This window comes from Zonotrichia leucophrys, chromosome 2, assembly GCF_028769735.1.
Source record: "Zonotrichia leucophrys gambelii isolate GWCS_2022_RI chromosome 2, RI_Zleu_2.0, whole genome shotgun sequence".
In the NCBI taxonomy this organism is placed as follows: Eukaryota; Metazoa; Chordata; class Aves; order Passeriformes; family Passerellidae; genus Zonotrichia; species Zonotrichia leucophrys.
Genome location: NC_088171.1, coordinates 100,210,421 through 100,237,116, shown reverse-complemented (window position 1 = coordinate 100,237,116; position 26,696 = coordinate 100,210,421). Strand labels below are relative to the sequence as shown.

General features: G+C 38.2%; 1 protein-coding gene across 6 annotated transcripts in view; it reads left to right on the top strand.

The window, feature by feature from the left end:
- Positions 1 to 26,696, top strand: part of LDLRAD4 (low density lipoprotein receptor class A domain containing 4) — a 298,763-nt gene that overhangs the window by 48,538 nt on the left and 223,529 nt on the right. For 3 of the 6 annotated variants that reach the window (XM_064705794.1, XM_064705799.1, XM_064705793.1), the window contains exon 2: positions 7,753 to 7,877. The gene's annotated coding sequence lies outside the window, so the exon portion shown is untranslated. Of the gene's footprint in view, positions 1 to 7,752; positions 7,878 to 9,551; positions 9,672 to 9,761; positions 9,965 to 23,532; positions 23,551 to 26,696 lie in introns of those variants that run through there. The other 3 variants (XM_064705795.1, XM_064705797.1, XM_064705798.1) reach the window with 3 other exon arrangements.

Genomic DNA, 26,696 nt, shown 5'->3' with positions numbered 1-26,696 from the left:
GAAATTGCTGTTGTTTTGCTTATGCCACTTCTTACTTATGGCCATATATAAAGGAAAGAGATGTTACTTTATATTCCCTGGATATTTGGGTTCAAAATATGCAAACACTTAGGGATTTTTTTTTTAATCAAAAGGCAGAAAATGACATTACTTTGTTTCCCTTACATCTTGTTTGCAAAGATGTAGAATTTGTAAATAACAAGGATACTATCTACTTCATAATGCAGTATTTACAGACGTGTTACCAAGATGAATACAAGCTCTCTAGGAAGAATCAGTAGAAGATGGGAGGAATAAGGTAGGAATAAATTAAGTGGTTCTCAGTCACTTGTCACCACACAGTGGTTCTCAGAGTAGTTGGCCTGGGCATTTGACCTTGTTGATGAAGTGAGAGAGTGTGCTGATGATTGTAACCTGCTGTCGGGTTTTTTCAGCTGTTTGAGGGGCCTGGAAAGGCCCGAGGTGGCCTTGGGGCAGCCCGCGTATCGAAGGACGAGAAGAGGCTTCAGTTCTTCTTTCGGTTTTTATGTTTATTAATTGTTTATCTAAAAGATGTTCTTTCAGCCGAACAGAGATCTGCTCAGCAGTCAGCCATGAGCACACTGTCTGCCCTCCGGGGCAGCCACCTATCTTTATACCCATTGTTACGTGTACAATATTTATCATTTTTCCCCAATACCATTTATTCTTATAACTCGGTGCACTTTCAGTAATAACCAATCCAAAAGTGCCACCATGGCCAAAGAAGATGGAGGAGAAGAAGAAGAAGAAGGACAGGACACACCCCAATTCCTCCATCTTACTTCTCTAAACCCCCCTGTACATAAATCCTAAACCTTGTGTCTCACTCTCTAATTAACTAATCCCTTCACCATTCACCCCGGTGAAGTCCTCCTATCCTCATCCTGTGTAGGGTCAAAGTGCAGCCACCAGACACTTCTGGCAACATTCCAGGAGTCCCGAGCCCCCCAAGGGTGGTCTCGGTGGCTCAGCACCTCAGGACTGAGATCCTGAGATCCGACAACCTGCTCGTAGTAGTAAGGTTGAAGTGGACCATGAAGAACTGGAGGACTGACTGACATGGCTAGGTGGCTGAGTAGTGGAAAGACAGGTAAAATTCAGTGTGGATAAAGTGGTCTACATAGGGAGAAAATAATGGTGAGTCTTGAGCTGTTGCCATGTGTGAGTCAGTTACCAGGTTATGATAAACAGCAGTGTAAAACCAGAGCTCACTACTCTGCACTGATCAGAAAAGCAAATCAAATACTAGGAAATATTAGTAAAGGAATAGAGCATTAAAGAGATGGCATCCTTTTTGCCACTTTGTATGTTCATGGCTCACCAGCATCTTGCATCATGCACAGTTCAGTTCCCTCAGCTCAGAAACAATATAACAGGATGAGAAAATTTTGGAAAAAGCAGTATTTTTAAGAGATATAGAATGGCTTATGTCCACAGGAAACAGGGATTTTTTTTTTTTAATCTTGAGAAGAAGATGCATTGGAAGATACTCTTGAGATCTTCAACGTTGTGAGTAGTGAGGAGAGGGTACACAGGTTTATTGTTCACTGTCTCTGCCAGCTCTTAAAGGAGGCATCAAATAAATCATAAGCAAACAGAAGCGGGTCTTCTAAAAACACTGTGCCAAAGAATATTGCATTTATTGAAGTTTTCCATTTTCTGACTGTAAAGGTTCAAAAAATAGTAATTTTCCCCCCTGTGATTGTATGTGTGATGTAATGGATAGGTGCACTTTGAAATATTAGTGTCTTCTATGTTCTTTTGCGTATCCCTGTATTTTTGTGTATCCCTGTATTTCCCAGAGTACCTAAGTATCACCAGTCTGTAAGGAAAAACGAGATACAGTCATTTGGCACAATTCAACAGCCATCCTAGATGTCTAAAATTATTGAAACCCTTTTTTTATGTGTGGGGAAGTGGTTTTGGGTTTTCTTATCCAAGTGTCTGAGCTTTCTCAGTTACTTGATAGGGTATAGTACCTTGGATTTTAAAAAGGAGTCTAGATTTAGTTTGTAATAAATGTCTTCTGCATTCCCTTTGGCCTTAGAAAATAACACACTCAACATGTTTGAGAACTTTAGTTGTGCACATAGGAGAAATACTCTAAATTATAGAGGTGTAGGTTAGTTGGCAGTCCTGGATTCTCATTAAGGCATCGTGCCTCTTAAGGCATATGTGTTATCAGTAAAGAAGGCAAAATTGTCCTTCATACCTGAAATATGGTAGGTTCTTTCCCATAGCCAGCTTCTGAAATGATCCTTCTTTAAAGTTTGGTGTAACACTGCAGTTGTTCTTGCCAAGAAACCAGAGGAATAATGACAATACCAAGAGCTTTTATCTGCACCTTCCTGGGTCAGGTAAGTTCAGTTTCCTTCTTCCCAGAGTCACTCAGCTCATAGCAGCAAACATTGTATTCACGTTCTAAGCGCATGCACTCATACATCTTTTGTGCAAGTCCCACATGCTTTATGCCATCACCCCTCTCCTCCCAGTGCCTGCACTGGATCCTGAACCTTCACTTGAGATGTTCACAGTCATCCTTGGCAGGGAACCATGGGCTGCTTGGGCTGTCACATCCTTGCTCCTTGTACTGTATCTGCTCTGGGGATTTCCGTTTCCAGGACCAGCTGGAGAGCTTGGGTGTGCATGCATGAGCCTCCCCTGCTCACTGAACCCTGACAAGGGATGGGTGGTTTTACCCATCAGTTCTCCTCACAGCACTAGGAGGCCTTAATTAGTTTCTACTGTGATGGATGCATTCTGTTTTAGGAAAACTGGGGTGTTAGTTGTCTGTGAAAAGGGCCAGTTCCCCTTTTGGTTGTGCAGTGGCTGGTGTGATATTTGTGTGTGATGGACTGGTGTGTAACACTTTGTGTCTGTGATGAGAGACAGATCTGAGGATGGTCTTGAACACAGTTGCAGAGAAAGCACAGATATCAAAGTTTAATGGGAACCCAGGTTTCCTGATGGTAACTTGTTGTGCTAACAGCAGATTCATTTGTTTCCTAATTAATCAGAAGGAGTGTTCTTTTTATTTCAGCCATCTGGTGGAGAGCATGTTGTTTAGCTTCTTGCTACTGCAAATTGGAGCTACACAGGAAAAAGGATGTTTCAACTTCTGTTTTTGGCTTGTTTTTCAAGGTTGAGTCAGTATAGTGCACGTTAAAACATACTATAATGAGTTGCAAAGTTCATCTCTCAAGGACTGCAAAAATTTAACTAAAATTGTCCTTCCTGAAAAGACAGGGTGGTGATATTGATGATTAATTGCCTTTATTACTTGTTTTATTCCATGCAATCAATTGTTCAGACAAAAGCAAAATATCCTTAGTGAGCTGCAGGACTATACTAGGATACCCAATTTGTTACCACTTCGTGAAGAACATTCAATGTCGCTTTTACATTTCTTCTTTGGATTAATGTCAAAAGCATATTGCCTGTCAAACAATTTGTCGTTGAGTGTGCCATTAGCTTGCTAACTCCTCACAAGGATTTTAAAACATTGCATTTTTTTTCCCTCCAGAAGTCCCCTTAGTGCAGCCTTTCTTTGGAAGCTATATTGTTCTTGTGGAATATTTTCTGAGGAGCAGTCTGTCCCTATGCGATGTTTACTGTGTTTTTGCCTTGCAGCCAGCAGATTTTAGTACAAACTTGCCTGGGGGTGGCCTTGTCCTATTTTCCTCTTAGATGGTTCTGGCATTTATAGAGCTTGGGAGATCGTGCTTCTGAATTTTCCAGTCTGAAGAGCCCGAGCCAAAACAGCAGGGGAGATAGCAAACCTGTACGTTGTTTGGCTCACGGCAGCTGGGCCTGTTTTCCTTTGACCTGAAGCAATGGCAGCTTTTCTTGGGTTTTGTGTGGAGGAGGGGGAAGTGAGGAAGAGGAAAGCTACGTAAGGAAAACTGCTTTATCTCTGTGATTGGAAAAAGCAAGGCTTACCTCTGCCTCAACAATCCCTCTTTTTGCACCCTTAGCAAAGGTAACTCCAAGCTGCTTTCACATGGCACGTGGAGATTGTCTTTCTTCGAGTTACTTTATGAGTATTGAATATTCATAAGAAAAGAGAATGTGTATTGTTTTAATATTGCATTAACATTTTTGAAAAACAAACTCTCCATGTTGCAGTACCATAGCCCTTGCAAAATGGACTTTATGTTAGAGGACTGGCTGCTTGGCAGTTTTTAGAGACATTTCATAGCTTCCCATCAACCTGCATTTTCTCCCTTATATCATGGTCACTGAAATAAAATAGTCTTACCTGAGTCTCCACTGGGGAGCAAATTGTGATGAATGATTGTGGGAATATATGAAATACCCTGCAGATGGGTGGCTCAGAGGACATAACTACTCTTTGGGTTTGGCCTTGTGCTTGAAGAGCCCTTCTTGTCTTTAAACATTGTCTCTGAAGTCATACCTGCTAAATGAGGTTTCCTGTGGAAATAAATTTCAATGTTGTTGCCTTTGAGGTATTGCAGTTTTGTGTTTATCAGTAGATGTTTCAGTTAAGTTTTGCATTTATGTAACAGAAACTTTTAGTTGTGCCACAAGAGTGAATTTATTTCTATAAGAACGGATTTGCATGTGGTTATTGGTATCCTGAACTTTTGAATTCCAGGGGACTTGAGAGTTCCCTAAAAAGTGTGTGAGAACAACAAAGAGATGAGGCTTAGTACATACTTGAAGTGGAACACAAAAGAAAACAGCCTGTGTGTGCCAAGAATTTCCAAGGAACTCCTAGTGATTAAACCAAAGTAAAAAGCATCATATTTCCAAAGAGTGATAAGATTCCTGTTTGGATGTCTGCACTGGCGTGGGACTAACGGGTGATGGATCCTGAGCCTCCCCAAGCCGAAAATAAAGGGAAAGAAAAATTTTAGTCTTTGTCCAGGTTTCAGTGTTTTCTCCCTTTATGTTGCTCCATAGCTTTTCCTTACAGATATGTATGGATCTCCACAATGCTTGTTGAGAAGCTCAAGAGAAACTCTTGTTTCTGCTGTAGTTCTGGCAAGAGATGACAGTGCAGAAGCTGCATGGCTGCTCTCTCTGTGAGGAAGCTGTTGACTGGCTTCATAGTGCAAATTTTTTCCAGAATAAGAATTTTCTTAATTGGCAGCTTTGATGAATTTCCCTCTTCCTCTCTTGTCCCCATTTGCAACTTTATGAGTTGGTCAGTCTTACATGCAAATCATGTTTCATCCTGAAGGGAAGATTATTGGGACCTGTAGGGGGATGCAAGAAGCAAGGAGGACTTTAGGGCAGGTGCATGCTACCCTAAAGGTTTCTTGTTGGAATAAGGAGAGTTAGCAGAAAAGTTGGTGCTGTAGAACCAGCCTCTCCAGTCTCTCTTGGCTCAACAGTGTGAATGCCTCAGGCTGTTGGAGTGGGCCAGGAAGGAGCTGAGCCTTTCAGAAAATATGCTGGCTTCAATATCATTAGGTGTGTTATGTAGGCAAGTAGTCCAGATTTGCCTAGCTGCTCTATATTTATTTTACTGTCTTCTTTCCATTCAGCAAGTCCATGTTGCAGTAGGAGGCTCTCTTTCCTTGGTCGTCTAATTTGTTACCAACATCCTCACCTTTGTAAGTTTCACTCTTTGTGCATAAGGAGGCAGTTTAAATTAGATGCATTAAAAAAAATCATAATCCATTCTAAGGTGGTAATTTACCTAATTTTCCTTTAATAATAGCCTTTTTCAGTAGTGGTTTTCTTTGTTTGACATGAACATTTTGTGCTTTTTGATGTGTTTTTTTTCTACAAATCTCAGTGGGCTGTAGTGAATCCTTGTTTCACATATTCCCTCTTTTTCAATGATTGTCCGAATTCTGAAGGCAAAACACAAAGGTCGGTGTTCTCTCTTGGACTTTAGTACTGCTCCTAATCTCACTTTTGTCACTAAATGTAATGATTCCTATAATTTGTCTTCTTATATTTAATATTTCTCCTTTTGCCCTTAGGAGTAGATTTCCTTTCAATGTTAATCTTACTCAGGGAGGCTGTAATCAAGATTTACTAATTTCTTTCTTCTTTTAATGTTCTCAAGAATGTCTTCCTTAATACTAGGTAGCAGATCCGGTGGATTTTTTTGCTGGTATTAATTGCTGTGTGAGGAAGTGCCCTTGAAAGTCAGTTATGTAAATGAGCAGCCTTGAGCTGGCCATAAGAATGATGTTGGCTTGAGTTTTAATTTAATAATTGAGGAATTGGAACATAAAATCGTTCTTTAAATCTAAAATAGGATAGAGTCATATTCTTTATTAGACAAATTCTAATTGCATGGAGTGTATCAGCAGTTTAACGTTTAGTTTCGGTGATCGCTTTGCATGCAGGTGAGCGCTTTAGATGGTCATTGTTGGATGGTTACTATTAGGAAAAGTTCTTTATTCAGTTGCCTTAGGTATTTCTAGTTGAGTATTCTGAAAGAAATTACTGGTTTGTTGTGGCTTTAAAACAGCAAACTGAGTCTTTCTTAAAATGCATTCTTATAGTATGGTTTTTCCCCCCCCTTTATTAAGTTAGTGATTGTAAAAGTTTCTTGTATTTTTCCTGAAGATGTGTCATACTTGAATCCCTTGGCTTATTGAAAAGTCCCTGAGTTCGGGACAGTGGAAGGCACGCACCTCCTGTCTGTTTGAGTAAAGGTTACTATTTCTTGTTATGCACAATATATGCAAAAACCGGTGGATGTGAAGTTATTTGCAAATACAAGCTTGGCAAACCTCCTCTGGAATTCAGAAAGGGTTTTCCAGCTCGACTTAGTCATTTTTTCCCAAATGTCTTGGCATAACTGATCACTCAGGAGTGACATATGGTAGAAACATGCTCTAAGGGACAAGTCTCCCGGATGGCGCACAGCACCACACAAGATAGACAGATGGTGGCTTATTCAACCTTGGAAAAAGTTTAATCCTACATATTGGCACGTCGGCCGGGGTACTGAGAGAGAGGCACACACATGCCTGTGAAATCTGAGGCAAAGCTTTTGTGAGTTTGCTTGCTGTCGCTGAAAGAACTAGAAAGACTGAGCTGATACTATACCCAATGAGTATCTGCGAAATTATGGGCTCAATGTGCTCTCCAGAAAAAATGACATTCCTTAGAAAAGTGGAAACTCCAGAGGCAGCAGGACAACACAGAGAATAAAATTTGGTGAACTTCTCACAGCTGTTTCCAGACTAAAACATGCTTATTCAACAGAGCTGCTAAGTACTTAATTTATTCCCCAATAGTTGTTGATTAATTGAAGTGTCTAGTAGGAGATAAGGGTATTTTATGTTTTTCATAATTTTAGTTCTAAGTTGCTACTGACTTTATGAAATGTGTTAGACTTCACATCAGAGAAACTGTAGCCTTTCTCTTCCGTAGGTTCTAACAAGAAGTTATAAATTCCCTGATGGTAATTTTAAATTTATGGCAGCCTATGCTAGCACTGCAAGGTTGTTTTTGTTTTGTTTTTTTTTTTTTTTTTTTAAATAAGGAGAGGAAGTCATGCCTTTCACTCTAATATCTTCAAGTTTAAGACAGCGAAGAGAGAGAAACAGAATATTTCATATGGAAAAATAAATCTGCTTTGAATTCTTTCTGGAAACCAAGTAGTGATTGTTTGTTTGTTTGATTCATTGAATTTCTGGAGTCAGGGCCATTTTCTGTAAGGATTTTGAAAATACTGACCAGTTGAAAAGATAAAGGACTGTCTGCCAAACTTTTTTTCCCCCTACTTTCTTTTTTTTTTAGATCACACTCCATATTCACAACTAGAAGCAAGACTCTCCTGACTCTCTGGACTTCAAGGATATCATTATGTTGTATTGGAGGAGTTTAAACTAGACAAGACTTCTTTCTTCAACACTTTGAGAAAGGTAAATGTAATTCAAACAAACAATCTTTTTGCAGCTGAGGAATAGTTAGGTCAAATTAATCCCATTCTAGTAACATTTCAACCACAGAATCATCATCTTTTGGATACTTTGTGTAGATACATATCCATATATATATTTCTATAGCAAAACCTTCCTAGTGATTTTTAGATGTTAAAAGATTTTGATTTGTCAGCCCTTGTATATTTTGTGGAAATGTACTAGTTTCAAGCAATTCTCTAACATGAAAAAAGGTGGAAGAGGAAAGAGAAGGGAGATGGCTGCAGTAGCCAGCCTATTGGTACTTGTATGGATGGGGAAGACCCAGTTAATGTTTCTGTTCTGCCTAATGAGTAAAATTACTTGAAAATGAGATCCTAGCTAGTGAACTATAAAGTCAAATTACTCAAGCAGTACTGATTGACACATATATTTAAAATATCGTGTGGTTGGGGACACCCAAAGGGAGCTGCAAAGAGAGAGACTAATTCAATAACCTGTTGTTTAGGTTATGCATGGAAGAAGTAAGAGATTACAAATCCTTATGTTCAGCTGAGGGTGCTCTTGTGTAATACAAATAGCTGCTAACTTTTGGCCTAGTATAAGCAAAGATTTGTTCTTTCTGTGGATATGAGGATTTTTTTCATCACCTTTTTCTGTCTTTTGCTGTGTGTCATTGTGAGAAATGCTGACCATAGGCAGCCAAGCCTGAGGAATCACAGAAATTGTTGCAGAACTATTGTGCCCTTTTTACTTTATCTTTTTATCTTTTTCTTTTTATTACTTTACCTTTTTCTGTCTATTATAACTAATTACTATAGGACTTAGTAAATAAAAATTTTAATAAGTCTGTTTTGTGCCCAAGTGCAGTCAGAAAAATGTGACAGACATCAGTTTACTTTCTGTCTAGACCCTGCAAGAGTTTCTCACACTTCATTTCACAGGAGCAGTGAGTATTTTTGTGGCCTGTCCAGCCCTGTGTGACAGAGTCCTGCCTCAGTGTCAGGAAGCATGCCCGTGGGCCTTACAAACATTGTGTATTTGTGAGAGACGCAGCTACAGTCTGATGAGATGATTAAAATTCTGCAGATCCACAGCTGACACCTTTTTGACCCAGATCTGAAGTTCAGACTTGGAAATACTTCAGTCCCTTGGAATTTTAGGTCATGCTTCATAGAATTGCTGTTTTCATAATTCATAGGCTAAGTGTGATGGTATCATTGTTGAGTCGCTGAGCGAATTCGTGTGTGTGAAGCAGCCATCTGCTGTCAGGGCTGAGTCTTGTATCTCCCTGGCCAGTGACAGGGGAGGTCATTATACCATCTCACATGGGAATGGTTTAAGGTAACAACGTGGCTGTGTCCGAAAAAGTCACTTCTGCTTACTGGTAGTAATGACATTTAGAGGACTGAGGCAGAGGATTGGGAGTTTTAATAGAGGAATGGAGACTTTGTGAAGACAGAAATGTGAAGGGTTGGCATATTTGAGAGGAACAAGGCTGGCTTTTGTAGCAGGGTTTTTGAGTTATTTATGGAACCAGATGAGGAAGAGAGAAACTGGCTGCACAGGAGAAAAGCAGATTTCAAGATCTGGAAGAGAAGCTGCATAGAGTTGTTAGGCCACTGACCTAAGAGGAAGCAGATACAGATGCATATGGTCTCATTTTATTTTGTCTAGACTTGCATACCTTGTATCCTTCCCAAGTGGAGAGTGATTCGGTCTTTTGGAACTCGTACAAACCTTCTGCGTGTTTTGCTTCATCCAGCGAATGTCCTGGAAACCCAGCATACCCTCAAGGTTAGATCCTTGTGTTAAACTTGCTGTAACATTTGGGCAGGATGTGGGTTAGCGCTAATGATGGGATCCTGTGCCATTTTGCTCTGCCAGGTCCCGTTTCTTTGGAGATGCAGTAATCAATACCAAAGAAAAGTAATGCAGAAACTAAGAAAATTATTTAGCAGGAAATAACTGATTCAGACTCTCGGAGACCAAAGATGGTTGAGAAAAGCCAGACACAACTGGATGTGCAGCAGTGGGGATTTTACCATACTGGTTCCTGCAAATTGCTGCCAGGCTGTTGAGAGCTGAAGGTAAGGTCGAGCTGAAACATTAAAAATTAGGACTAGGACATCTTGCAGCACACCTCATGGAATGCATTTAGGCTTTATTAGCTGCAGCTGATTCAAAAATGTACTCTCAACAGATGTAGCCAAACAGGAGGAAGGAGCAATTTAAAAATCCTCATTTATGCATTAATCCAGTGGTAAGAAAATGTGAAGTTGTAATTGAGTTCTATACTTCCCTCCTCCTTGCTGTGAGAATTTTTTTTAGATCTTAATTTCTAATTTAGTACTTAGTCTCCTTTCTTTTTCCTCCTCCTCCAAAAATCTCCTCAGACCCTGATGGTTTAAAAATGATACCATGCAGAATTGATGTAGCTATGTGTAGGTTGTGATGTGCATTGGAGGTGTGATGTACTTCTCTTAAAATCTTAAAAGCAGGTAAAGCTGAAAATGGCTACATTCACTTTTATGCTGTCTATCCCCTTTGTTCTCTCTCCCTCCCCCTTCTGCTTGTGCTCACTTGCTCTCTCTTTAGTATAACACAGTTGAACAGCAGTGAAGTGTAAAATGTGCTTTTGCCAAGGTCAGTTTCTTGTGATTACTCGCCTGTGGCAACTTATGCCAGTTGCAACAGACTGAGTCTCAGCAGTCCACAAAGTCACACTGGTGCTTATGCAGAGGACACCCAGTGTAGGTTACAGTAACCGGAGTCTGGAATGGCTCACAATGCTGCTGAATTTTAGCTGCTTTATTTAACTCTTCTGATCTGGCTTGTGCTTGCTTCAGTGGTTTGGAGTGTGTGCCATGAAACACTGGGTTGTCCTGGTTCTCTGGAGACCCTTGAGGAGGATTTTGAGTTGGTGAAATTCTTGTTGTTAGAGGTTGTTTCTTTTCTTATAGTGGATGGCTCAAATTTCAGAATTTCTCATAAATGAAGAGAAGATAAAGCATCATGAACACGTGCATCTTCTAAATATTACCCATATTTTTTGAGATTGGCTTGCTTTTGGGTGAAGTTGTATCAAATACTGCCCTATTGACATTGGCACAAGAGAAACTGTTTATCTACGCAGCAAGAAATACTATGGAAAATTTTAAGAGGTAGTTTTTAAGCAAGAATTTAAAAGATGAGGAGACAGTCTTAAATGTTGTGCATGCTCATAAGCATAGAATAATTTTTTGTTTAGAAGATAAAAATATTTTGACTCCTGAGACAGAGGAATGAGTGTGAGGTTCCAGAACATTCACTTTGGTAGATAAGATTTGTTGGATCTCATTTTGTTGTATACACTGGATTAGCTACCACTGTGTGGAAATAAAGTTAAGGGACCTTTACTTTCATTCTCCTTTCTGACATATGAGCAAAACACATTCCTTTATGGAAAAAATGTTGTATTTAGAACAAAAAAGCATGGACTTCCTGTATTGTTTGCTTATTTGTACTATCAGCAATATAGAGGATTTTGTTTTCCTTCTGGAAGTATTTACTTTTGGAAGAAGTATTTATCTCCTGAGCTGAGTGTTAGTGGCTTTGGGGTTGCTTGTTTGTCAGTACTGACTACTAGCGAGGCAATAAATATTCTTGATGATCAACTAGAGCTGAACTTTAGCAACCTTGATGAAATTGAAAATTTCATAGCTTAAAATTTAATATGCATTTGATTAATTTTGAAAATACATGTTGCTGTATTCCCTCTCATGTTTGCTTTGGAATGATTCCTGAGCCACAAGTAAAATAATGGCTCAGCAATTCAGTCTTGTCCTGTAAACACCCTTGCATAAAGCACACAGGAATATTCTTGTTATGCTCAGTGAAACTCCCCACAAAACAAGGTGAAGTGCTTAGTCCTCTTTTTCAGTTTAGTCCTGCTTTCAGGCTTAGAAGGAGTGGTTTTCATCAAGGAATGTGTTACTTGTTGCTTTTTTGCCTTACGTGGAGGACAGTTAAATTAGTGTTTTGTTTCAAGACTGACATTTGCTTTTATGGTATTCATAATTTATATAATTCCATGGGTAATCCACCCCCTTTCCTTCGCTTTTAATAACATTTGTATTGGCCCAGCTCTTATGGAAGAATATGCTTTGAGAGTTGTATTCTAGACTTTGTGAATATTGATCTGTCTACTCCCCTTTAAGCTGGAAATTCCTGGTAGAAATGAGCAGTGTTTTGTGTGCGTGTGATGGGGTATAGGGGCCTGTAGTACTTGCAGTGATTAGTGTTGTCTTCTAATTGTTAGAGTAGCAGTGGAAATGAGTGTTCCCTGTAGGAGGACATGGCTGTACTAGAAGAAGCTGGTCTTCAGTCAGCTGAAAAATGAGAAGTGGGTGTTCTTGGGTGAGGTAATACCCACCCAAAAAAGTGCCATTGTCTGTGCTTACCAGAACCTGCCACATTAATTTCCTTCTATCTTAAGGAACTTGTGGAAAGGAAAGAACTCTTCAGGCACCAAAGTTTTCTTTGGAAGATTTCCAATGACGTAGGTCCCTGCAGTGGGCTGCTGCTGCATGCTCCGAGGATTTCCTCATCAGTGCGTTCAGCACGAGCAGGCAGGTGACAATTGAGATGGAAGGAATCTTCACAAAGCCCTGAACCCATTCAAATCTCCATGCTGAGCTCCTAACTGATTTTTAAAAATTCATTAGAACTTCACTATTTCTCACATTCTCACCTCCTGGATTCTGGGTGATAACTGAAATGCATTGCTGCACACATTGAGGGTAGATGTGGGGGGAGGTTTGGACAAGTGACATTCTGAATTCCTTGAAATCTTGGCAACCTAATTTTTCTTTTAACTCATAGGTAGAGATCCGAAAGCTTGTTAAGGGATTTGTTCATACACTTCCTGCTACTTTTAAAGGGAGTTCTTCAAGTCAGTGTCCTTGTAAGTTTAAAAACATTTACTGAGCTAAGACAGATGTGCTGGAAATAAACATGTAACATATGGATAGAATCTAACTTTTATAATACTCTTGCAGATTGTGAGTACCACAAGAGTTTTCCCTTCCTGAAGGCAATCACTACACTCTTGTAGAAGTAGAGGAGTGCCTACCTATTCATTACTTTATTAATTTTATTAGAAACAAACTAGGGAAATGAGCAGTGAATTTGTGTTGTGCAGCAAAACATTTATATATATATATATATTTTTTTTTTTTTTTTTGTTTCTCCTTCTTTTCTTGGCAACAGTAGCAGTATCTCGTATCATAGTTGTTCTGTTCACGTTCCAGGGAGTATTTGAGAACTAGGAGCTGCGTAAAGAGAAGTCAATAAATTTAGACAGAGAAAACATTCTCAAATTCCTTATAAAAGATGTTTATTCCAAATAAAGGTCTATGTTAATCCGAGGGAGCAGTAACTCTAGCAGTTATCATACATATATCCTTGGAAGATGAAGGGGAGACCAGTTGATAAATCATGGGGGTTTCATAATTTCCCCTTTTAATGGCAAGTTTTTCTTTTAGCTTATAACAGCTTTTAATAAATGTCAGTTTTAAATTTCAGTTATGATAAGGCAGCATGATTCTTATAGTTTCTTTTGTCAGATGGGCAAAATTCAGTGATTAGAATGTAGGATTAGGAGGCAAGGTCTCTGACAGATTTTACTTATGGCTTTGACACCTGAATTGCTGCATGGACTAGGACAGTCTATAACATGACTTTAGCATCCCCAGGGGAAATACTGACTGTAATTTTCCTGCCTCATGGGTGCATATGAAGATTAACCTCATGGAATGAGCAAAGTATTTATTAATAGATGATAGTTATTGATATGTCACCTCCTTGTTCATAGCAGTGACATTGCTAATATATTATTCCTGAGGGGAATGTAAATGAGCACATAAGCCAAAAGACATTCATTCAAGTAATTTTCATCATCCTGTTCAAAAGCACGTGAATTCAGTAGTGGCCATGTTAGTACTTACTGTTTGGATGATTTAAAAATACTTTAAAAAAATGCCATGAAATACAAAGGGAGAACTCAAGGTCGTGCTCACTTATTCTGTCTTCACATCACAGTGACTGGAGTGCCTTTGATAATCTTCTTTTAAAGGCCTGCTAGCTGACAGGACAGGGAAAGCAGCATACATTTATATCCAGTTACACTTTAGAAGTTTAGTCTTGTTGCATGTTTTCTGCTGTACAGGTATAATGTATTAAATTGTGAAATATCCAATAGCAGCATGGCTTTTAAATTTTTTATTTCTCACATTTTTCATGGCTGAGGTTAAAGATAAATAAAATATTTTGCCAGTCTGTTTCCAGTGTCAGAGCTGTCGTTTGGACTGCCATGAGCATGTGGGAAAATGAATATTACTTTATATTTCTTTCAGTGGTCAGCTTGAAGGATGTGAGTGAACAGCAAGGTCATACAGGGTTTTGAATGAGGCTTTTTATAGATCCTTTTACTTTATTATTACCTCCTAAATGAAAAAGGCTCCCTGGTCTCTTTTTTTTTTTGTTTCTCTATTGATCTGGAATTCTGTATATACTCTACTATACTTTAAATATTAAAAATATTCTTGTCATAAATGACCTTTGGGCTTAAAATGGAATTACTGCACAAAGCCTCTGTTTTGGGTGTGGGCTGAAAGAAAGACATAAGATAAATATGCCGTGCAGAGGAGAGGGAATGCCCTTGAAAACCCAATTTGCTACAAAAGCTGATGCCCAGAGGTAATTTTGACATAGTATTTAGTATCTGATCTGTTGCCTGAAAGTAGTGGTGATGCTCCTTGTTCCCCTTGGTTCCTCTGCCATCATCTCATTGGACTAATCTCCTTTTTTAGTGTTGTAGTCCAGTTTGCCTAAACAATACATTTGAAAAAAAGAAGGCAAATTAGGTGAATCTTATCTGCTTTGATAAACTTGATGCTGGCAATGACCGAGTGGGGCCGTGATTGGTGTTCTGTTGTGGTTTCAGTCAGAAAGGTCCCATTCCCTCTGCCCCAGTGGTGGACACAGAGCTCGTGCCCTGCAGCTGTGTAGGAGACAGCTCAGGAATGTGGCCCAGCACTCTCAGTGTCCTCTGCAAAATTTCACTGCCTGCAGGAGCTGCTGAAGGTTACTGTCGTGGCTTCAAACCCTTGTGGTGAACACACATAACAGAAATATTCAGAATGAAAAGATGCACTGAATTTAATGGTATGTTTTTGTAATGGGAGTTTGAGTTTCTGTCTGGTGTTATTGATGGAGCTTTTTCTCTCTCAAGAATTAAACCCAAAGCAATGACTTATGAATCATACTTTGTGTCCCACTTACGACTAGCTTTGACTCATCAGTGATTTTCCTTCTGGCATGATTTGGGGGCAATGCCATTTATTTTTTCATTGGAAGTTTTAATAATTATTGACTGTGGGATAAAGATAGAGATGAAGGCAGTCCAGATAAATACCTGATTTTATTTAGGTCTGTGTTTCTAAAGAGTCAAATCATACAATAAAGTATTGTATGATTTCTCAAGAGAGATGGGGACATGTTTTTCTGCTCCTTCAGTGATAATATCAAAGAAGGGAAGAAACAAGTGAGGACTAAGAGCTCATTATTATGCTCATAATTTATCTGGCCCAATATTTTTCAGCTGTATTAGAAATGAAAAAAAAAAAAAAAAAAAAGGAGTAATCTCATGTCTGGAAAGTATCTCCTACAAATAAAGCCCAGAACACAGAACTTCTGATTTCTAGATTTTCTTTAAGCTACTGATGATCTCATTATAATATGCATTTGTACACAAATTACACTGGTCATGTAACTTCTGCCATTCTTAATAGTACTTATTTTATTGGATAATGTCATTTTAAGTGTTACATTCATCTTGTAATGTAACCAGGCACACAATACTTTTAATGCTTGTTTTGTGGGAACTTGAAAAGCAAAACTCAACTTCTGTAGTGCTTTCTAAGTTTAAAAATTTATAATGATCTAGAATTAACACATTGAAACGCTATAAGAATATTCTCTCTTATTAAGAGCAACTGTATAGTTTTTTCTATATTAAACTGTTTATACTTGCTTTTTCCCTATAACCATCATCTAAATACTCTTAATGTCTTTTGTAGAAGCTGTAAAAGCTTTCAGTTAGGATTCTCAAAGCCTTTTGGTTTCATCTGCATGCATTTGTAAGCCTCAGTGGCTGAATTCTTACATACAAACAGTAAATTGTTTAATCTGTTCGGTATTCTCTAATCTCTCCTCCTCACTATACATTAATTGTCAGAACTTGACTCGGGGGATTTGTTTCATGTAGGAAACCAAAATTATCAGGAAGATGCAGCTATACAAGGAATTCCCTTAAGAAATTACTAAGTATGTACTTTTCTGCTGTATATGAAGACTCAAAATCCCTATATTTGCTGCATGCCCAATCAGTAGGTGCTTTATCCATTAACTGAAGTGGAATTCTGAACTGGAATATCTTTAATTGATGATTTAAAAGTTGTTGGAGCAACTAGAGAAGACAGAAATGTGACAAATGTGTAGGATATCCACATGCACAGGCTGTGTATATATCATAGATAAGATGCACAGATTCTCTCTGCAGGTATGTGAGAATCCAGACTCTTCTCCTGCATCCTGTTGGCACATGGTCATTGATCTATGGGGAATGAAATCCATGTGGCTAAATCAGACTTCTTAAATTATTGGCATTAGTTTGAGCCAAATATTTCTTTTGCATTACACAATGAATGGGAAAACTTTGGTGCCAGGGAAAGAACAGAACTGACTGGTAAATGTGACAGTAATATTTATTATGGGGCTTTTCACTGTAATCTTATCTGACATGACCAGCTCTTAATTGGAGGTAACTTTCTCCTCCTTTCAAACTGACCAAGCAGCCACCCTTAATACAAAAAGTAAATAAAAACTTGCTCTCAAATTCCCCATTTCTTTTCTCTGCTGGAGGCATCCAGTTTTGTTGATAATGATCTAATCTGTTGCATAACCAGAGAATACTGAGCCTGCTGCCATAGCCTGCTTCTTTCTTGGCACTGTTGGAAGGCTTCAAAGAGAGCCTGTGTGTGTGAGGCGACTGCTCTACCAGCAAGAGTGAGGGGATCAAAGCCTACATTTGGAAATGGAAAACAACAGAAAGAGAAGCAGTTACCACACAGTTGCAATCCTGAAACTGAAACCAGTCTCACAGGAATGAACTCTTTTGAAGCTGAGGGTAATTTATTGCAAATTGTACAGAGCGGGAAAAGATCATAGATTTTTAAGGAAAATTCATCAAGATTTTATTTGGTAGTTTCTTGAAATTTTGAACAATTTATTGTTAAAAAAACGGATGTATTGACAATTATATCAATTGATTTTGCATGATTTTATGCTGCATCACATTTTCTTCTTGGCTCTGCTAATGTTTTCAATTAGGAAGTTCTCAAATGAAATCAGTTGCAAGGATTCCTTCAAGAAAAAATAGCAAAGTTTCTGTACTGATTTCAGCTAGGGTAGAAAAATTCTTTGAAGATTGGATAGTTGTTTCAAGATTATATTTAATGATCTTGGGAAAAATACAGTGGCCTGTGGTGTGGAGTTTTTTTTTGGTTTGTGTTCAATTTAATAATAAATGGAAAGAATTTCCACATTATCCCCCAACATTTTGGATGAAAATTCCTGATTGTTCAGGAGTTACCTAATTTATGAACATCTAATTTATTTTTCAGTGATATTAATAAATCAAGTTTATTATTCCTTGTATTTTAAGTACAGGGTCAGATGTTATTTTATTTTCACTTGCAATTCTGAATATTTGTCTTTAATTCTATATGAAAATGTTCATATTTACCTATGCTAATTTAATAAGCCCTTGGAAATGTAGGAATCTGAGCTGTATGTGTTATTAGGGAAACTTGCTGTAAGGTACAAAATATTAAGCAGAAAGAAACCATGAGACTTTGAGTGCTGACTTAATGGAGTGTTCTTGGCCATAGTTCATTTGTCCCTATCATTTACTGTGCTTTTTACTGTGGTTTTTATGGTGGGGAAAATGACAGTAACAGTTTTTTCATGCTCATCACCTCCCTACAGAAGGGAGGCAAAGGCGAGTTGGAGGGGCAGCGAGCTCACTCTCCCTGCTGTCCTTGTTACTGGGAGTGTTCTGTGGGGTGTGCCAGGTTAATGGTGTGGCTGTGCTTCCCATTCCTGGTGACTGGCATCCTGTGGTGTTTCCTTTGTGCTGTGAATCCTAAGAAAAACCTCAAAGCACAATGTGATCCCTCTGGATGGAGGTACACGTTATCAGGGTGTGATGCTTTAGTGGCTGAAACGGTTTATACACATTAACTTTGTAATATCGTTCAACTAGAATTTTGGTCTCCAGTGTTAGAAACATTCCTCTCTTCTTGAAAAGCAGATTCCTTACTGTGTATATTTGCTAAAATTTAAGTTTTGATGGTAGCTTGTCCTGATGCTTACAGCAGGCAGCTGTAGTTGTGACAATGACAATGACTGCTTCCTTGGACTGCTTTGGCTCTGTGGTGGTGTGTGTTTCTTCAGGGGTTCTTCCTTCTGGGGTGAGAAAGTAGGAATGGTTGGTCAGATCAGACTCTTTTAGGACCTCAACTGTATTATAAAAAATACGAGCAATCTGGATGTTTTGAAATATGTGTGATATGTATTTAGACATTATCCTGAGTGTCACAGGGTATCTTCTTTATCCAAAACTATCCCAGACCCTTTCTTGGAAACACCAGTCTTTGCAACTTTTCTTATAAAGTCTGTCTTTTTTACAAGGACTAAACAAGATATTTTTCTCTTGCTTTGTGAAACAACTGAGTTGTTCTGTCTGAAATTAAAATACTTTAAAAATTAAGACAAAGCAGAGACTTGACCTGAAAAAATACAGACCAATTTTTAAAGCTTAGCAGTTTTAAGGGATGAACAGTTCTCTGATCCCTAATTGTAATGCTGAGAGTCAGCTGCATCGATCCTTCTTGCTTGAGAAGCACTACCACCAATTTACTAATTGCCATGATAATGTTACCTGGAACATGTTAAATACCTGTTTAATCTTTTGTTATATTTTTTTCTGTCATTCCTTACTAGTAAAAAAGATCAGCAGCGGAGAAATTGTATATGCTTAGAGAATCCTCCTCTTGTCCTCTTTTTTTGGGTCATTGAAATCTCTCGCTTTTCAGAGGCTTTTGTACTTTGTTTTTATGTTGAGCGTATTTTTGACAGGGAGTCAATGCTCAGATTGCAGTTTTAGTTACTATGGAGAAGCTTTCCCACAGAAAAGCTTATGCTCTATTTTCTGAACACTGAATTTGACCAACTTCCTCTTAACTTGCAGTTCTGGAGTTCATTTTGTACCAGTTTTCTTTAGACTGAAAATTCTTTTGGCTCAGGCATGCTTCCTCTTAGCCTTTGCAATCTGTAGTGTCCTAATGGAAAAAGAAAAAGATGAGGACTGGGACAAAAGAGGAATATATCCTGAAATCCTGCATATGAGGAGGGAAATAAATGTAGCTGCAGTCTGATTGTTGGATTTTGTTGAAAGAGAGCAATGGCATGGCTGTCTCGCAAGTGAGTTTATTGGAGATTTTTAGTATATTCTGATTATGTATGTTACTTTCTCTACTTGAGGATATGGTTTCCTTACACAAGGTGCTAGATTGTTGGGGTTTCCTGTTTATGTTGTGCAGCATGTAAGAGTTGTTTAAGTTAAAGTTTTTTTTCCCTGGGAAAAACTTCCTGGGTCTGGGCTGAATGGCAACAACACATGTACGTGGGTTCATATGTAGTTGTGGGGGGTTTTTTTGGTACTTTCTGTAGTTTTTCTTTGTGTCTGCTATGCTGAATACTGTTTGAAGAGGTAGCTACATTAAGGTGTAGTTCAAAGTGGCAGGAAACCATATGAAGCTGGGAACTTGATCCAGAAATAGATTGTGAAAGGTTCTGAAAGCATTTTATTTTCACCTGCTCTGTCAGCATCTGTGCTGAATGAACACTTACTCTTAAGCCCACTGTTCTCAGGCTGGTTAGATTGTGTGATTTTTATTTTTCTTTCACCTCCTTCAGCAATAGGAAGGCATTTCTGCAGCCTTTGAAAGGCCCAAAAGTTTGATAGAATTGTGCTGCAATGCAGGCTTTCCTCCTGGTCCTGTGCAGTCACTGTGATGTGAAGGGTAGGAACCTTTTTCTCTTCATCCTTTTATTTCTTTCAAATCACCCATTAAATACCTGAGAAAAAGCAGGATATTGGGGAAAAAAGTTTTCTACATAATAAGAAAAGTTGGAGAAGAAGAGATTCAGAGAGGGAGCAGCTTTCTGGGTTATGCCTGGAAGATTATTCACATTGTGGGAGGACTTCTGAACACAGGGCTTAACCCCAGCATCTTTTCAAGTTCCTAACTGAACTAAAGACAGATCAATTTTTCACCAATTATCTGTAAATGTGGAAGCATTTTAAGCATTTTCACTGGCTGTTGGCACAGTCTAAGACATAATTAATGCTTTCTGGTCTCATTTTTTTTTTTTTTTGAGGTACTGTATGGGATGAGGAAGGAGTGGACCCTCTATATAGGGTCTTAAGGTTTCAAACATTGGAAGAATAACAGTATTATCAGATAACCCATGAGGAAAGGGAGACATAAGAACTGCAGATCACACTGCAGCTAATCTTCAAAGATTGGGATTATAACCAAGGTGGTATTTTCTGTCTCCTCTTTTTCCTGTCTGTGTAAATATAGACATATTTTTATTCTGGAATTTCAGTACTGAAATCCTTAAGTAAAATCTCAAGTTCTTAAACTACAAAGAAATTGTTTCCTGAACAGATGACAGAGTAATCCTGAGGAGTGCTGGGTTTTGCTTCCTCTTCCTCTCTTTTGTGGCTCTGTTTCACTGAGGTTCGCAAGAAAAAGCTCATGAACTCTTGTAGTGGATAAAGGCTGAAGCTTCTTGTGTATAATCACAAGCAGGCTGACAGAGACACTTTATCAAAGTGACAGTTATTGTGTATAGAAGATTAGTGATAGACAGGAAAGATTTTGTTATGAAGTCTTTCCCAAATCGTGAACATTTTCAGTTGTGTGACCTTTTCTAGTTTAATTAGTGTAAATCTTAAAAGTGCAAGACATCATGATTAGAGAAGACAAATGTTGCTCAGCTGAATTGCAGAGTTTATCCCCTGAATTTGGTATGAGGCATGATGTTCCTTGCTGGATTGCAAAACTGAAATTGGCTCTTAACAAAGGATCATCTTGAAAAATCAAATTCACATCCATGTTTCTAATACCAGCCATACCTCTTGTGGTTTTGCTGCTGCTGTCAGCTTGTATCTTCTTGTGTAAAGGTCTTAGATTCATCAACACTTCTATTAATGTTTATAAAGAAAGCAGTGAGTGTGTGAATATGTGTGGCTGAAAATCACATTTCCTGCAGTCGTCCCAGCAAATTACAGGCTCTCTTGAATTACTCTTGAATTATATTTTCCTAAGTATTACCTGGTCCTCAAGTAATACCTACAAAAATGTGAACTATTCATTCATATCCACACATTTCTCAGTTTGGTTCCGGGGAGAGGAAAAGCAGCAGGAACAAAGTACTGAAGATTCATGATGTCATGAAGCTTAACTAACTTACTGTGTTGCATTGTCATTTAATAACTTCTGACAAAGTTTGTCTAGTTTTTGTTCTGTCTTTGGAAATGCAGTTTATTTGCTTATAAAGCAATAACTATAATATTGTGATAACTTGGGGTGTTCCAGTCTCCTCCTCTCCAGTCTTTATTGAAAGTGTGTGTTAGGGTACTGCAGCCAGGTTGTCTCTCCTACATAATTATAATTTCTGCTTTCTTTCCGAAATTCTGGGCATGACACTGGTTTTGTTGTTTATAGGAAGCATATGAATATCTACTGTCTTAATTGATGTAAGTTTTAGGTCAAGTCTTAATATAAAAGCTTAGAAAATATAGATGAGCACAGTTTCTGCATGTATTATTATTGCTTCTTAAATGTTGTCTTTATAGTTATTATGGAGACTATTCTGATGGAAAAAGTGTTTAGGACGTTATAGCTGAGTTTGAATTATGGGCATGTATTTGTATCATGTTCATTGGATCAGAGGCCTCAACAGCCATTTTAGAAGAAGCTATTGCTATTTAATAGTGGTTTTATATTTATTAGGCAAATGACCTCGTATAAACCCTAATTTACGTGCCTTAAGTACTAAGAAAATAACATTTTAAGGTAGCATTTGTTTTTAGTTGCTCCATTCTGTACTTACAATAGGGTTAGCTGTGGAATGTGTTTTATAGTTTTTTTAAAAATGATGTGGCATTACGTAGTTGAATAAATAATTTGCGTTTTAAATGTGAAAAAGTCAGCACCACTTAGACTCCTTCACTCATGCAAACCAGTCTGTCTTTTTGTCTAAGCTAATTCAGAAGAACATGTGTTTGCACACATGTGAGGAAAGCCAATATCCAAAATATGACAAAAGAAAGGATTCCTTACATAAATACCCAGTGGTCCACAGTGGGTCAGCAGTGTCCTAGAGCACTGAGATTTTTGAGGTTAAACAGGCAAATCTTACAAAGACTTCAGTTTAAAAAGATAACTTTAAATATGAAAGAATTGTAAATCTTCTCAGTTTACCTTTAATTTTGACCTCATTTTACAGCTCCTCACCCATACAGTCAGAACAGTGATTAGACTTGTCCAAGGCCATCCACATGGCCTGAATGTTAGGCACGATGGTGTAGGGGGATACAGTATGGGTAAGTGAAGGTGGTATAGAATGTAATCTTATCCCCCAAAGAATTGCAGCTGAACCAATTACTAAAGATTAGGAGCAGGCCTGATGTTAACAGGCCACACCTGTAGCCAATAAGAAGTGTTATAAAAGAGTGGATTGGTGGGAACTGGAGTCAGTTGGCTGCTGTGAGGACAAGGAAGAGTCAGTGCCTAGAGGAGCTGCCTACAGAAAACAATAAAGAGATATGAAACTCTAGCAATATGGAGCCCTTGCAATGTAATGACAATAGAACTCTTGCACTATAATGACAACAAATGGTGAACCTCATGTGATTCGGGAAAAAGGACTCAAATACTAAACTATATGAGCCTGTGGATTTGGGGAAAAGGACTTGAATACTAAACTACTGGTAAAATATATCGATTGCAGCTATTAGTATTTGTTAAATATGAGTATAAACGATTTTGAAGGTAAGTACTTTGTAAACTGAGAAAAGCTGCAAAACTGAACCAACACTCAGAAATACATATTTATTCGTACTATCATAGGTTGTCTGAACATTTGTATAACTCTTAGTTCTAAATGAAATATATGAATGTGTCATAATGTTAATTTATTTGAATATGTACTTCTAGAAATGCTGCAACTCTGCAATTAAAAGAAAAAGGGGGAATCGTAGGGGGATACAGTATGGGTAAATGAAGGTGGTATAGAATGTAATGTTATCCCCTAACAGAGTTGCAGCTGAACCAATTACTAAAGATTAGGAGCAGGCCTGATGTTAACAGGCCACACCTGTAGCCCATAAGAAGTGTTATAAAGGAGTGGATTGGTGGGAACTGGAGTCAGTTGGCTGCTGTGAGGACAAGGAAGAGTCAGTGCCTGGAGGAGCTGCGTACAAGAAACCATCAAGGAGGTATGAAGCTCTAGCAATATGGAATCCTTGCAATGTAATGACAGTAGAACTCTTGCACTGTGTGACAACACAATGGCATCTCCTCTAGGAATGCTGAGAGGTCTCCCAGATGTAGGTGGGTAGAGGTATTGACATGACTGGACCCTCAGTGCCTACACATGAAAAACAACTTTGTTGTGGCATCTGTGACATTTTAGCAGCACAAATTTTTAGTTAGGGCAGATGCATATCAGAGATAACCAAAGCTTTCTGGTTTTCCTACACAGCTTGGCACACAGATCAGGGAAGTTCTGTTTGAAACTTCAGTACAAAATGGAAATCCTGTAGCTGGTAACTGTGTCCACACAGAGATCTGCACCTAGTGTGCTTTCAGTAGCTTGTTATTGTCTCATGAACGAGTTGTTTCTTTTACCTGCTTTGGGTTTTATTTTTATTTGGTGGTGTGGCTTTGATAAGACTTCATGAGTCTGATCTCTTTTCTAAGGAAAATTCACAGGACCTGGTATTTTGGCTTCAGTTTTTTTAAAAACGCAGTACTCTTTGTGGCAGAGCACAGCTTGACTGATGACAGCCTAATGATAGAAAAGTTTGCTTTGAAATGGGGTTTGGTTTAGAGCAGGAAGTTCTGATGTGGTCTTGTAAGGGAAATGTGATGAAGGAACAGGGAATATTTCTGCTGTGTTGTTAGGAGACCTTATGCTTTCCCTCATTTTTCTTGGTTTTATCTGTGTTTCTCTCTGTTTTACTGAAGATGTGCTTCACTTCCAAAGTTCAGAGTGGTGGTTTTGTGTCAAATTCAGTTCAGCACATATTCACTGGCTTTTTTTTTTTTTTTTTTTTTTTTTTTTTGGTTATCTGGAAGAAATTGCAGTCTTGCAGAACTGAAAAATATAATTTGAGATTTTCTGAGCTTAGAACTTTTCCTCATTGTTAATAGTAGTTTTAATTTTTGGGCAGCTCATCACTTGAGTGTGTTTGGGTGGGCACTGTGTGTCTTCTGTGCCTCATATGTGCTGCTGTGTGGATTATGTTCTCCTCACCAACAAAAAAGAGATGTCATTGGAATAGGAAATATTAACATTAATGCCAATTACTGCAAAAATGCTGAGAGTTTTCATTGGAAGAGACACTAAACCTTGTGCTTCAAGGCTTAACAAATGCCTAAGACACAGATCAGGGAAGTGGGGAAAGTTTTTTATACATCTGCAGACTGATGGGCCTTGATTTGTTTCTGAAATGTACAGTTATGGCTGTTGTCTGAAGTTCTTGATTAAATAAAACATAAGTGTCTAGAGGCTGATCTAAAGAATCCCAAAGGATTGAATATGGCAGTTGCTCTGTTTTTATGATAACATTGTCCTTTGCCCTCTTGTTTATCACCTATGAAATTGATTGTTTTCAGTGATATTAAATTAATATTGCAGGCTTAGACTCTAGATGCAAATTAAACTTTTGATTAAATCTTCATTGATTTCAGGTAATGTATGAATTTCAGTCCAAGTATATGAACGTAATATTTAAAAATGCTATTTCTCTAATATAGTAGTGAGTACATGGGAAAATTTGCTGCCCTTCTGGTGATTGAAGAAGCAAGGTTTTCTTCCCTTGGTATGCAATAAACCTTGTGAGATGCATTCTGCCTGGAGAACATTATAGCTTAAATAAGGAATAACTGTGGAGCTGTAATTAAATACAAATTGCAGTGCTAAAGCACGCACACTCAACAAATTATCACTTGATAGAGTTTTCATGGTTCTGAGGAGGCTCTTTTAGATGAAGGCAAATTTGAATGCTCTTCCTTTAATTCTACACTTCTGCTATAAAAACTCACTCTGTTGCCAACTTTCTAGTTTTTATTTGTGCTTTAGACTTTCTGGCTTTTCAAAGGAAATGGTTTGCTTTTTTTTCCCCCTAAACTCAAAACTCAGAAAGTTTTGCTCATGTGTTTTACTGTTTGTTAAGTGAAGCTTTGGTCATCAGGGCATGACTCTGGCTTTATTAAAGTGGAGCTGCTGGGCAGTTCTTGGGGCTCACTGCGCTTGCTTGCACTGGGGAAGTGCTCCAGGCTGTAATAGCAGCCTTTGCCATGCACTGACACCGTGTGACATTAACAGCATTTATACAAATGTGACACCAAGGAACAACCTTGGAGGATGAAGAACTTGTGTTTCTGCATAAGGTCTTTGTTCTAAAATGTCTAATTGTAATTTTGAGGATTAAGTTAAAGAGAGAGAGATACACTTAAAACACAGGACTTTAAAAACAAATTAATACAAGTTTTTGATTTAGTTTCATTTACCTTTTTAGTTTCTGGCTTATAACCAGTCTTCTTGCTGAAACAGAAATAAGCACATTTAGTGCAAATTGAACCTCAAATTTCAAAGCACTTAAAAAAGAATTCTGAATAATCAGCATTTGAAGGTACATTAATATTTTATACTGAACTGTGTATTAATTACCAGAGAGATGTTTTCATTTTCCTTTCCTTTTGGAAAATTTTAAGTATTTGTAAGAGATATGACAGACTGCTACCAAAGCTCTTGTCCTCTGAAAAATTCTAGCAAACAGAGGTCAGTCTGGCTGAGATTTTTTGGTGAGGGCGCAGCTGCTTTGCAGTTAATGTGACCAAAGGAGATTGGTAGTGGTGGTGGGGTGGCTTTCATGCATGCACAGGGTTGTTTCTAGTGGTCCTTCTTCCTTTCAATCTGCTTGATGGAATGTCAAATACTAGGTTTGGATTTCATCTTAATACAGCTGAAGTTTGGTCTTGTTAATCATCAGGTCCAAAGTTTGTGATGGAAATCTGATGGAATTCTCTGGAAAAGTGGTGCATCTTTCAAAGCTGGGATTTTTTCCCCCCTAAAATACTACTCTAATTTAAAGAATTCATGTCAAACTTGTAGAGCAAACATTATATAGAAGCATATTACAGTATTACTATGTACTAGGGGAAATATATCACAAGGAATTTATATTTAAAAGGGAATTCTAAGAAAAAAATGTACAGATTTGATTATTTTGGAGGGCAGGCAATGAGAATTGCTTGTCTCCAGCCTGAACTTAAGTGCATTAGATACTGAAATACTAATGAGGAAAATAGACTGGATGATAATTTTTTTTTTCATTTCAAGTGTTGAATCTTCTGC